At 41.5% G+C, this 13,524-nt stretch overlaps 1 long non-coding RNA gene across 1 annotated transcript; it reads left to right on the top strand.

Moving 5' to 3' along the window:
• Positions 1-1,903: 1,903 nt before the first annotated feature.
• LOC141754842 (uncharacterized) lies at positions 1,904-13,277 on the top strand. The gene is made up of 3 exons (XR_012590734.1): positions 1,904-2,045; positions 11,205-11,381; positions 12,925-13,277. It is a non-coding gene; the product is annotated as an uncharacterized LOC141754842 (long non-coding RNA).
• The last annotated feature ends 247 nt before the right edge of the window (positions 13,278-13,524 follow it).

The raw sequence follows: 13,524 nt of genomic DNA on the forward strand, positions 1-13,524 counted from the left end.
CCTGGGCGAAAGTCCGGTGTTTTTGGACCCACCCATCCACCCCGACTTCCTCTCTACATGGCGTTTGGTGCTTTTCATACTTCCTGGTTCACTATCATATGGATTAAATACAAATTGATACAAAATACAAAAACATCTATCACAATATAGGTCATTTCATATCCCGATTTACAGTACATCACAATGTTTTCTGGTAATTCAATAAAAAAATAGTCTATATGAAATAACGACATGGTAAAGCCTATTTTTTTACACTCATACTTGACAATATGTAACGTCATAATGCCCAGCCCTAAGAACAGTCTGCTCCAGGTGATGACTTTGTGGATGCAAGTTTGTGGAAATAAGACTTTCCTTTCTATTCTATTCCAGATATTAAAAAAACATAAAGAGTTTGCATAATAAAAACATATGTGTAATGTAAAAGTATGTGTTTTTCACTTTTTAACCAGCTCTCTTTTTAATCACAATATAGGTCACCTCCCCAAATTACCAGCTCTTGTATTCTGTGTCTGTTATTGAAGGTAATTGCCATTGACTTTGCCTTACTTTTCCATATTAGCGAGCTGTCATCACTCCCTTCAGCATAAACCATGACTGATAACCTCCGTGAACCATTTTTCTATGCAGGCATTTACTGTAAATGGTAAACTTAATAAAGCACTTTAGTATGCTTGAAGTTAGTGAGCTAGTAAAAATCTAATTTTCCATATATATATAACAGTATTTTAACACACGAAACACACGCATGATGTTTTCTTAAATGGTACTGTGATATGTGATGTAATTACACACTTTGTTAGTCTTAAATTTAAGGGAACAGCTATGGGTAAGTCCTAATAGAAAAAGAAAACAGTAACATACATTTGCAGATGATGTATTTGTTAGGAGGAAAGTTTAATAACAAGTGAATAAATTGATGCTGACATTCAGCAATTTTCCATCAAATATTGAAGGGATTATTTAAGGCAGAAAAACTGGACTTAAATCAAACCTGGAAAAAAAACCATGGAGGAACAAGATGAGACACGACAGCCGAGCTACAGATCTTTGGAGACATTGTGTTAGTTTCCTACCAGAATGCTACATCACCTTAAACACAGCTCACTGGCTGCGACCATTGTTTGGTTGCAATCACTTTTTCCTCGTCTGCCAAGATGGCTGATGTCACAGACAGGGCGCTATGAATTCTCCTTCTGTTCTAAATCTTCCACTTCTCGCTGGCTGCCGCGGAGCCGTTTCCACATTCCAAGGTAAGTAATAATTTGCTGTCAAGAACTGTTCTGTGTTTTGACTGTTGAGGCGATGAAGCTGTAACCACAAATTGTGTCAGCTGGAGCACCACGCGGATGTCAGGGCCGGTAATGGCTCGTAAACTGCATTAGTGTGTTATATTGTGGATCAGCACGTCGTTTGTCAGATGTTTGTGGTGTAAGGTCATTGGGAAATGACCAAAATGATCACAAGCAATCTATGTTACAGATTATTTCCCACACGGGGTTATTTCACCACCGCTGTGTGGGCGTATGTGTGTGTGTGTGTAGTGAGAGAAGAGGAAGAGATTGTGTGTAACAACAGGAAAGGTGGGTGGTGTAGAAGATACTGTATGTGTGTGTTTCTGTGTGTGCAGATAGGAAGTTTCCACTGCAGCCATGAACTGGCACTGTGATCCCATCTCTCTCACACACACACACACACACACACACATACTGTCTTGTATTTTATGGACCTGCTACCTAGAGATTAGCTTCCCCACAGAGGGGTGTGGCTGTGCCGTTGACCACTGTCCAATCAGGCGTGACCTAGCAATGACAACCAGCCAACCAGCACGCCCAGATCCTGCTGGCCTGCCAAGGGGGCGTCACATGATGGGACCAACTGTCACCACACATGGTCTTTTTCTCTCTAAAATCTGTCCACTTGTGTCTCAGAAACAATCCATCCATTTATCCTTGTTATCCGGGAGGAATATCTTTTTTTTCTTTTCGGTTTTTGGATTTTAGAGGAGTTAGAGGAGCCAAATCATCTTCTTCCGTTTGAATCCTGTATGTATGTTTTGTGTGTTATACTCACATCGTTAAAGGGGACATATCATACTCATTTCCAGATTCATATTTGTATTTTGGGTTTCTACTAGAACATGTTTACATGCTTTCATATAAAAAAAAAATATATACCTGTATTTTAGCACCTGTCTCTTTAAGCTCCCCTCCAGAAAAAGCCCACTCTGCTCTGATTGGCTAGCGATAAAAATATGGTGCACCTTTGCAAAGGTAGTTCTCAAGCCATGGGCGATATATATTCTAATGAGCCTGCATATGGCATAGGAAGGGGAGCCAAATCTGACTGGCTTGTTGAATCACATTTTTTTATCTAGGCAGTAGGGTCGGGCGATATGCTAAAATTTTCCAACCAACCATCGACAGCCCGACAAGTGGCGATTGACGATATATTCGTGCAGGTGTGTGTGCGCAGCGTGGCGCAATCCCCCCACTGACGTAGTTTCAGATGGACGATCAGCTCTTCTAGCAGCAGAGCATTGTAAAACACACTTCATTCAAACTCATCAGCAACGAAATGAAACTCACCAAAACCGTCTTGGTTAATATTTCCAACAATCACCAACTGTTTTGGTCGAAATATACCCTTATTTCACCGAGTTAGATGTGAAAATATGCAGGCTATGCACATTGTTTACCCTGTAGCTCTTTCTCTCTGCCTGCTGAGCAGCAGCTGAGCGGCTCTCGTTCTTCAAAAGCGGACCATTAAATTAACAAAATAAAATGACCAGCAATGTACTCAGCCAATTGCCGATAGCCAGTATATTTGTTCAATCCCCCGACCCTACTAGGCAGACCACAACAGGTTGATAGGCACTCCAGATATCCAAATATACAGTATGTGCACAGGCACTGAGAAAGTGGGTTTTTCATGATATGTCCCCTTTAAGTGGTTCAATCCACCGATTCTGGAGCTGAACAAACTCCCTTGTTGGCAATGAAATTGCCAGAACTCTCCTGTGCCTTTCTCTCTGCTTTCCAACAGTCTGTTAATAAAAAAAGATAAAAGTGAGAGGACTCTCTTTTTTTTCCTCAAAATTGAGAACACACTGCGTTCCTCACAAAATAATTTTCCACAGGTGCACAAACATTATCACTCTCTTTGTAGCGGCCTACATTGACCCGACTAGATGACTTGTTTTTTTGTATCTGCGGCACCTGGCCATTTTCAGCTTCACTTGATTCTAAATACGGAGATTGTGCGCTGGATATTCACACTACATTAACTCTGCCAGGAACGACAAACACCGTGTTTGTTTTGAACATAAAGAAAAGGACCTCTTGGCTTCAGTAGGATCACTTCAGATAATATATCGCCATTCAGGGCGAACCTGCGATACTTTGTTCCAAATCACACAGCAGCAGCCATCTGTTTGCAACAATAAGGTCCTTTTGCGGTTTGTTGATCGCAACCTCTCTTGATCTTTGTTTGCATGACTTTACCTGACTTACAATGGGGGTTAGATTGTAGTCACTGAGGATTATGTTTATACCTTGCATCCTGTACACAAAACAAGCCGAGGGAGTAGTTTATGATGTTGAAAACGCAGTGTTTACATTGTACAGAATGTGAAAGTGCATATCCTCAATAAAAGCACGGCTCTTTGTATTCTCTTCACACTGTCCTTCACATGTCTCTACTAGCAGGCTGGAATTTATCCTATAATAATACGTGCTTTAATGTTTGATTTGCTCAAGGTACACTTGCAACTGAGGCTTAAGCGAGAAAAAAAAAAAAGGTCTGTCTCTCTGTGTCTCGCGCTCTATGTCTCCCTCTGGAAATGATTAGGGCTGTTGGGGCAGCCTGGAACCATTACTGATGTACACTGATGAAGTCCCATTTGTTTGAAGTGCAAGCACTCTGTCTAAGCTCTTGTGCGGGTGTGTGTGTGCGTGAGCAAGCCTGCATACATCTGCCCGTCCCTGTGTGTGAAATCTCCCTCTCCTTCCCTTTCTCCCTCAGCCAAGCCCACACCACTAAAAACTCATTGCAGAGAGGAACTGGAAATAAACTTGTGAGGAAACCCGATCCCTTTGAAGTGTCGGGCTCGCAGTTCAAACCGTTGCCGGTCATCAAATATGTGTCATCAACCACCAATTTACGTATAAAACGTTTCCTTTGGCAGCGGACGCGTTTCGCCATTGTTGCGTGGCTCCCCGTGCTTTGACAAGATAACACAACAGCTTTTTCCTGTCCCTGACATTATTTTAGTCACAGAACGTGAGTCTAAAGGAGCTGGGTCACTGGAGCAGCGGAGCATTAGTTAGATGTCTTCACACACGTTGTAGGCTTATAGACAAATGATCAGAATCTGGAGTGTATTCTCCGAGCTTTGATGTGATTCAATGCAATTGTTCTTTCAAACAAAGAGCCATATACTGCAAATCTGTTTTAGGTTTTTGGCTGGTGGGTAAAATATGAAACTGGTCTTTTTCATTTGTAGTTAAAGACAGCTGTGTACTCTCTTGGGATGTAAAACATTTGCCCGTGAACTGCAAATATACTGGATGTGTGAAAAGAAAAGAAAAACCCTGCATAGAGTATAACACAGTACAGGGTTTCAACACTTAAAGGATCTTATTCTATGACAAAATCCATGAATTTGCAACAACACAAAACTGTAAAACAAAAGCACCATATTGGGGGTTTTGCATATCTCAGCCAATTAACCAACCCAATATCACGCCAAAGCCTGTAATAGATCGCCTTTCCACCAGAGGATAGTGTGTCAGTGTCACGTTTTGCCTTGCCGAGGCGTGAATATTACATGTATGTATGAAGCTGCCAGCTGATTAAACTGTTGTCAGGCTATTAAATAGGTGTTATCAGTCGCTATAAGCCCCATAGATGTGGGTCAGTAGGGGCCTACTACACCCACTAGTAGGTTTTATCATATATTCATATGGTAGATCACCGAAAGAAGGTATAAAAGAACACGACAACGACCTCTAGCGACCGTAGTAATTGTTACAGGAGCAGAAGAGGAAGTCAGGTGCTGTAGCAGTGTGAAACTAAACGGGTGGAGGTCAGGGACGATGGATGGGACACAAAACACAGAGTTTTCACCCAGGAGACTGGAGTTTGCATCCCGTGTGAAACCAACAATGTGTAGTTGATTTTGTGTTTGTAGTTATTGTAACCCAAAACATGATGTTTTTCCCTAAACTTGAAGAAGTTGTAGTTTTGTTGCGTAAACCTAAAGAAGTTGTAGTTTTGTTGTAGTTTTGTAGTTTTATGTTGTACTACAACATGTTAGAATGAGTTGCCTTTTAGTTTCACTTTCACTTTTACAACGTAGTAGGTGTAGTAGGCCCCTACTGACCCACATCTATGGTGCTTATAGTGATTGATAATGTCTATTTAATGGCCTGATAACACTCGAATCAGGTGAAGGCGCAGTACCAGCAGAGGGCAAAAAAATGTTTGAGAAAAATGTCCTGGCTGGGCTTAAAATAAGTACGTAAACTAAGCACAATACGTACCGAAACAACGTAACATAAGTACGGAAAACATGTCACAAACCTCAAAGGGGTACCTTACAAAACACCAGTCTCAAACACCAGTCTCCTGGTTGAAAATCCTGTGTTTGTTGGACCCATTCACCTCCTCTTCTCCCGCCCACCATAAGCGGTCTTTCTCGCTTTTAATGCTACGTCATATTCACGCAGATGCATTTACATTGCGGCGCCAACGTTCTTATTACGCGCTTTTGCGTTGCACATTATTGTGTCATTCACGCGCCTTTCCGTGCGACCGGGCTGTCTTAGTTTATTGTGCGTACCTTCATTTTTTCATTAACACTGTTTGATAACATTGATGTTTGGCATTTTGTCAGCAATAGCCATTAATTGTATTTACATTCTGTTATCGCCTCTCTCAGTAGTAGTTTTCCTTGTTAGTGGTGGAGTCCGCCATTCCCGTGCTGGACTCAAATTGCCTACCTACGCACAAGGGATTCACAGGCAGAGTGGTGAAATTAGCTCGACTGTAAACAAGTTTTCACCTAAATTGTTGTTTTTGTGTGGTTAAACAGGTGTGCATTTAGGGGCCATTGCTGCTAGGCGCTGGCTGCAAAAGAACCTCTTTTATAAAGCAAGAAATAAGAAATGCTCTGACTCATAACTGGAATTATCTTTAAGACTTTTCTTTGATAAAAAGAAATAGCAGGTTGTTCACTGTAATGGATTAACTCCATCTGAAGCCAGTATCACGTCAATCAATTCAAGGTTAAAGTCAGTAATAATGTAAATTATATGTGATTTGTTACGGCCTAAAACATGTAAAATCACTGGTATAGCTCTTTAACTGTCAAAGCTTGGGCCTCAAGTTCGTTTCCAAAGAGACTACTGTTTAATTCTGCCAGGCCGGGTTAATTATTTTTATACAATCTAATAATAAGCGAGCAAAGTGGGGGAAAAAAATCTGAATGAGGATTGTGATAATTTTCTCATTGTTGTCCTGTCATCTCCTAACAAAGACAGAAAGGGAGAGAGCAGAGCAAAGGGTTATTTAAAGGAGACCTAAGGATGTCCCCACTAATGGATGATGCACTTTACTCACCAGTGCACAATACTGTACACTTCTATTTAAATTCAAATTACGCCATTTGAGGTCCAGTGTGTGTGTGTGTGTGTGTGTGTGTGTGTGTGTGTCAAGGGAGGGCCGTGGTAAGTCCCTTTTGTAGTGTTTATTGTCGACAATGAGGTTGAACCCCTCTTAAAATGCAAGACAAAAGCAGAGAGGTGCTAAGGGGCAGGAAACAGCTCGCCACTTCTCTTCCATTTCCTTCAGGGCGCACACACACACACACACACACACACACACACACACACACACACACACACACTCTGCTAATTACATGTGCTACCACCATAGATGCAGCGCTCTAATTGTGGGACCACAAGTGGCTCTGGCTTTAAATAGGTTGACTTATTATGAAAGGAACACGTCAGCATCAATTATCAAGTCTGAGGCTGGCTACCATAAGTTGGAGCTCCAAATGATTATTTGATATATATGTATATATATATCTATATATATATAAACTAAATATAATTGTGAAAAATTCAAATGAGCATTATGTCATTATGTTATTTTCAATTTGAGAAAATTTTAAATTTTTGCTAAGCAACTTTGTAAAAGAAGAAAGATTTGAGCCAGCTACTAATTGTCAAAAGTGCGTTGATATTTACTGTATATGTGGAGTTACCTTTTTATTTGTGTTCATTTGTTTTGAACATGTGGGTTCAGTAATGTCCTTAAGTTACATCGTATACAATAAAAGTATATTGTAATGTTGTGTGCAATAGGCCAAATGGTTTGCCATGACACTATAATGCTAATAATGAATTAATAATTCATCCATCCATCCCATCTGTACCCTGATACATACATGCTGCCTGTCAATATGTCAATAAAATACATACATAAACTATTAATGTATGACTCTTAGCATACTAAATATCAAATTAATGTATAATAACTTCAATAAATTGATTAAATATGTGCTGCTGTCCATGAGAAAAAAACAACATTTATCTAGTTTTCAATTTTTCAGCTGAACCAAGGAATTACGAGAAAATAAATAAATAATCTAAGACTCCATCGGTTAATCTGAAAAATGCACTGTCATAGAGTTGAAAACAAGGCTGTTTTTCTTATCTGTTGCTTTGGAGATCCATCGTTTTCACAAGACAGTGACAAAATGCTGTCTGATGAGCAAATAAAACCAAATTAAAATGATAATGAAGCTTGGTATTAAAACACCATAAAAATTGCAAAGCATAACAACCCCAGCAGAGACGCTGCTGGAGGTAGTGAGCCTCTCTTCTCTCTCTACAAAGAGCTAATGGAGGATCGTCAGTGGCGTGAGAAGTTGGAAATAAACTTCCACCGTACGAGCCGCTCTCCTCCGGCAGACTGCACCAGACTGGTGTATTATCAGTGTGTAGTGGCGGTGAGCCTGGTGAGCTCCTAATGATAGCTCTGCCCTTCGCCACAGACTAAATCAAGGCTTGCTGGGTAAACCAACTCAGTGCGAGCACTTAACCCCGGTCTGCCCCCCTGCCGCCAACGCAAAAAAATTCTCTGTATTTATATGCAAATCAGAGGGGACCACCTGACCACCATGTATCCAGGCACCCTTTACTTCAGCCATGTAGACAGCCGCAGTTTTCCAAAAATAACTTTTATATTTCCTGTGCCAAAATAGTCTCAATTTTACAGTAACAACGGGTATTATTATATCACACTAAAAAGGTGTTCTGTATGCTTCTCTCGCTCCTCACATTTTCATCCCTTTCGCTGTCTTCAGCATCTCCTTTTTCACATTTCTTCGCTCCACATCCGTTTTGGTAGTTTCTGTTGCACCTATAAAACATGGGGAAAAACTCATCTGGAGCATTTTGTATCAGCTTCCTCATTTGTCATTCCAGCACGCTGCCAGGGCTAGAGAGATTTCTCCATAAAAAAAGTCTTAGATTCCATCTAGATTATCCTCCGAGTGTTTTGAAACATCCATCTACGACGTCTGGAGACGCACCAAACTCCGGGCCTCAATTTGTCTCCATAATGTGCAACTGTCAACACTTCACAACCCTGTAAAAGAGACACCAAAGAGGCTTTGCCCCTTAACTCCGGGGCTTTAACAGAGGCATTAGTGTGTGTGTTTGTGAGAACGTCTGTGTGCACGTGGCGCCTCGGGGATCCAGGTGTGTTCATCCGTCTGCCATTCACATCCCTTCAAGGAGAACGGAGGAGAGGCAAGACACTCAAGATGTCCAAAGATCAAGTTACACTTCTCTGTCCCACTGTTTCTCATCACGCATGCACACACACACAACAGTGCAGAGAAGTATGCAGGAGGTCCATGATCCATGAAATGGGGAGTAAGGGCTTGAGGCCAGCGTGAAGGCTGTGGAGAGGAAGGGAGCGGCATGATTGATGGCGTTGGATCAGGAAGTTGTGCAGGTAGTGTTACAGGTAGCCGCGGGGGGGCGGGACGTGGGATACTTAAATTAAAACGTGGATATTTGTTAGAGCTGGGACGATACACCTATCTCCCGATTCAATACTATCACGATACTTGGGTGCCGATTCAATATGTATTGCGATTTTTAAGTATTGAGATTCTGTTTTAACACTAGACCATGAGAAAAATTTAACTCATACACTTCTCGAGACTTTTACTTTGGAAAATATCTAAATTAATAAAGTAAAATTTTTGATTTTCAGCATGTATGTAGTCGGAGATGTCCTGAAGTCAAATACATCCGTCATTGTCAGACATAATTTATAAAAATGTTTCCATCAACACAAAAATCAAAGAACAAAGACATTTCCCTCACAAATTAGTTTATAAGGGACATGTCATATTTTATGCTTTTACTTTTTATACTTTTTCTTTTTTAGTTTTGTATATACAATACCCTTTGTTAACGCCTTAATTTGAAAACCGGATATAATCACACGTGTATACTTCCGCTAACTTCACCAAGTCCGTCTCTAGCTCTCCCGGCCGATTTGACCACGGAGATGAGAGTGACGGCTGGCTTGACCGCACGTTACCGTAATACGATAACGTTTCCTGTCCATGACAGAGTTGGCATGCAGCTTTAGCCGTGATGTCTAGCTCTGCTTTTCCATGGCAATATGTGAAACCCAAAGTGTTTCCATACTTTACTGTATGTGTAGTGTTTACCGCTTTGGATTTCAAATGTGAGGGTGCAGGTTGTATCCACGCAGATCCTCCGCCGTTTCCTACCTTCTTGTTTCAGCTCTCTAAGGTTTGTTTTGGTTGACGGATACGGAACGGATATGACCTCACGTTACTCTGACTAAACCAATAAAAGCGGTAACTTCCTTCTACCTCCACATAGACTAAAATTAAGCAAATATTTCGATTCTGGCACTAAAAGAATCTATCCCAAAATCCTAAAAAAAAAACGCGATACGTAGGTGTATACATTTTTTTTCCCCAACCCTAATATTTGTATGAAAAGGATTCATGCAGGCAAAAAGAGAAGCATGTGCGGCGAACACAAAGGAAATGGGAGTAAAATGTCAAGCGGTTTGTGGAGATTGCAGACAGACGTTGGTGAGAGCTGAAGTGAAGAGCGAAGGGCGGAGTGACAGAAACAGAGCGAGCACATGACTGGACGCGGGCCAATTCTGGCCGCGGTGGTTCAAGCCTTTTGTGGCAGCATAAAACTTGAGAGGATGAAAAATGTGCCGGTAAAAGTCAAGCATTGGGTTTGAATCATGTTCTGCTGACAACTGTTTAAGTTTGCATGAAAGTTTGAGCCTCTCGTGCCTCGCTGGAGCATCAGTTTACTCATGTCTGTGTTTTGAAGTTTCAGTCTGCTCAAGTCGTGGAGCAGTGTGTTTTTAACTTATTTAGAAGCAGAGTTAGCGGGGGATAACTGGATTTCCTCTGCAAAGTTACTGTTAGATGCAACTGCAGCAATAAAAGTCCTAACGTTGCCCTTTAAATCAGGTTTACAACAACTTCTGTGTTACAATTACATCAGAGGTGTCAAAAAAGCAAGATCAAGAACAAGAAAAAAACAAAAGGGAAATTAAATAACAAAAGGAGGGTTGAGGTGGGGGGAGGGGCTCTCGTGTAAATGTGACCTAAGTATAAACATTGCATTTTCCGAGACCGCAATTTCCTGTTTTCCCAGGCGATTAGAGTGAAATGTAAGCCTGGAGGAGTCACGGCACGGTCACGTTTCCTCCTGCGCTTTAAAAAAGGGGGCTGGAAGAGGAGAGCCGAGGAGCGCCGAACTGCTGAGCTCAGCCGAGGCCCAAATTTACATATGTGTGTGTCGCTGCTGAGCACATCCTGAGCACATTGTTTCACTTAACTCCCTCCACGCGCTGCAGAGAGTGTGTTGGTTACGTAGCTGAATAGGCCTCTGTGCTGCTACATGTGCAAGCTGCCGCTATGTCACACTAGAATTCCCTCGGTGTCTCATGAACGCATTTAACTTATAGCGATACATGCATTACACCTGCTGTGTGAGACGGTTTATGGGAGTAACAGATAAGTGCTAAATATCCAGAGAACGTGTGTGTGTGAGGATTACACACATTGACATAGCAGTGTGCTTGCAAACACATGATTCTCGTTTTCTTTACATAAGTGAATATGGAGCTCTACAAACGAGGCGTGGATTGACCAGACCGTGATCACGTGAAAGTCTGGGCTGACTGGGTGCTCACGCTGGGTTTTGCCTGGGAATGTTTAAGGATGAGAAAGCCATGACGGCACCCACACCCCCCCCCCCTTCCATCGACTGCCTTCTCTTCAAGTTGTCATGGTGATGTAACCTTTACTAAACTCCATCTGATCCCTTTGGAAGTCAGATCATTATCCACACACGTTGGGGGAAATTGCAGCACTCCCACTAAAAGGATTCATTTGTTATTCAAATTAAATGTGATTTTTTTTTTTTTCCTCCTCTACTTTGGCTGTGGCACTTTGTGCGCTGAACACGACACCAGCTGATGATTATTGTGGAGGACGTTTAATTTAAGATTTGATTAGTTTGAATGACGAGCGCTCCAGTCATCATGTTTCCCACAGTACGTTCCTAATTCTTAGTCATCTGTTTTTGGTGAATAGTGGTAAAAATTGCAACCTGACCCAACAGATGGTTTGTTCCATCTGTGAAGCCGTCATTTGAAACTGTTTGGAAACGTTGGCAGATGATTGGATGAACCACCTGTCAATCAAACTCTTGCCGAAGCCAGTCGGGAGAAGAGCAAAAACATCTTTACCACCAAGGAAAGCCTTCATTGCCGTTCTTTGCTCTTCCGCCATGAAGAAATACTCTCCAGTTCTGATAGAACAGATACTATTGGAGCTACGCTAACCTCTTCAGGAGATGCCTTTGTTGTTTTGAACAAATAGTCGCCTCTCCTTGCCATCCCGTCTCACACACACCTAAACCATGGCCGCAGCTGCCAGCAGCTCCTCACAGGACGCTGATTGGTCCGTGATCTGGCTTGCTGGACACAAACGCATTACACATAATCTGTTATAATCTGTTATCTGTCACATAACACTTTCATATGCTATAATGTCTGTCTATTACTACATGTTTTACTACTATATTTGCATATACTTTATATTTTTTACATTTTGCTTTTCTACTGTTTACTTATATCTTCATTGTTTACTTATTTATTAGATCTTGTTTTGTCTTTTACTGATGAGTCTTGTTGTTTGCATTGTCCGCTTTGATGATGTAATACTGCAAATTTCCCCGCTGTGGGACTAAAAACGGATTATCTTATTTTATTACTTGAAGCCTGACAAGACGGATTTTCGTGTGATGTTATCCCGCGTGATTACGGGACATCACGAGAATCCAGCTGCCGTGCGAGGTAATAAAGAGTGCATAGAAAGGGGAAGTTTCAACTTGTCACAGTTCACAGGCCTGGGTCTATATTTGTATATGTATTATCAGATAATGATCGACCACACATGAGTCACATGAGCTTTTTTTACAGTCTCCTTTTTCCCAAAAGTGTTGTAGGAATAAATAATTCTCTTTATTAATACATAAATAATGAAACATCCGCTTCCAGTAAAACAACAATTTTTAAAACTGAAAACTCGTAATATTAAAATTATCTGTTGCTAAATTAAAATGTCTACGCTTCACAAAACAGACTCATGCATCAGTGGACTTACAAGTTAGCAGTGAATCAGTTGTTACTGCCCCATTAGAACAATAAAGCGGGAACATTTTACTGTAAACGGGGCTTTGAATCACACATAATCTTCCATTCTGGAGAAGAATTCATCTATTCTTCTCCATTCAAACTGAACTAACTGTGTCTTTTTCACGTTTGTAGGCGACATCTGGCAGGCAACAAAGCATCCACCTGACACTGTGGGATAACCTGACTGGCAAACCAGCCCACAGGATGATGATGATGATGAGTCAGTAAGCCCTGACTAAGTGTGTGGTTTCAACCCAACGAGTGTGTCACTCCGCTTTCCTTCGAGGCTTTTCACCAGCTACAATACGTTGTCGGGGCGACACAATGAGATGTCGGAAGAAACTTAGTGAAACTTTAGTCACTAAGTGTGTTGGAGACGAGCCTCGATGAGTGTTTTCTGATCCAATTTACAGTAATAACTCACTATACTCGCGTAAAGGCAGCAAATGACTGCGCGCTATCTCCGTCTGGTTTTTAATATCAGCATTTCTTCAGTCCTCAGAGACGCCGTTATCTGATCTGCGCCTTTATTGGAGTTTCTCTGCTGCCTCCCTGTCTCGTTTTGCCCCTCTTTATCTCTCTCATTTCATCCGTCTCCCTCTTTTTTCTCTTCCGATCTCTTGTCTTTTCTTCTGCGGCGCTCGTGCTTCCTATCTCTGAAACTGCCTCTTTTATTCTTTCCCCTCACTCTCTTTCATCCATTGATCATGTCTCTTAGTTTATTTCTGGCAT

Source organism: Sebastes fasciatus, chromosome 17 (assembly GCF_043250625.1).
Source record: "Sebastes fasciatus isolate fSebFas1 chromosome 17, fSebFas1.pri, whole genome shotgun sequence".
Lineage (NCBI taxonomy): Eukaryota > Metazoa > Chordata > Actinopteri > Perciformes > Sebastidae > Sebastes > Sebastes fasciatus.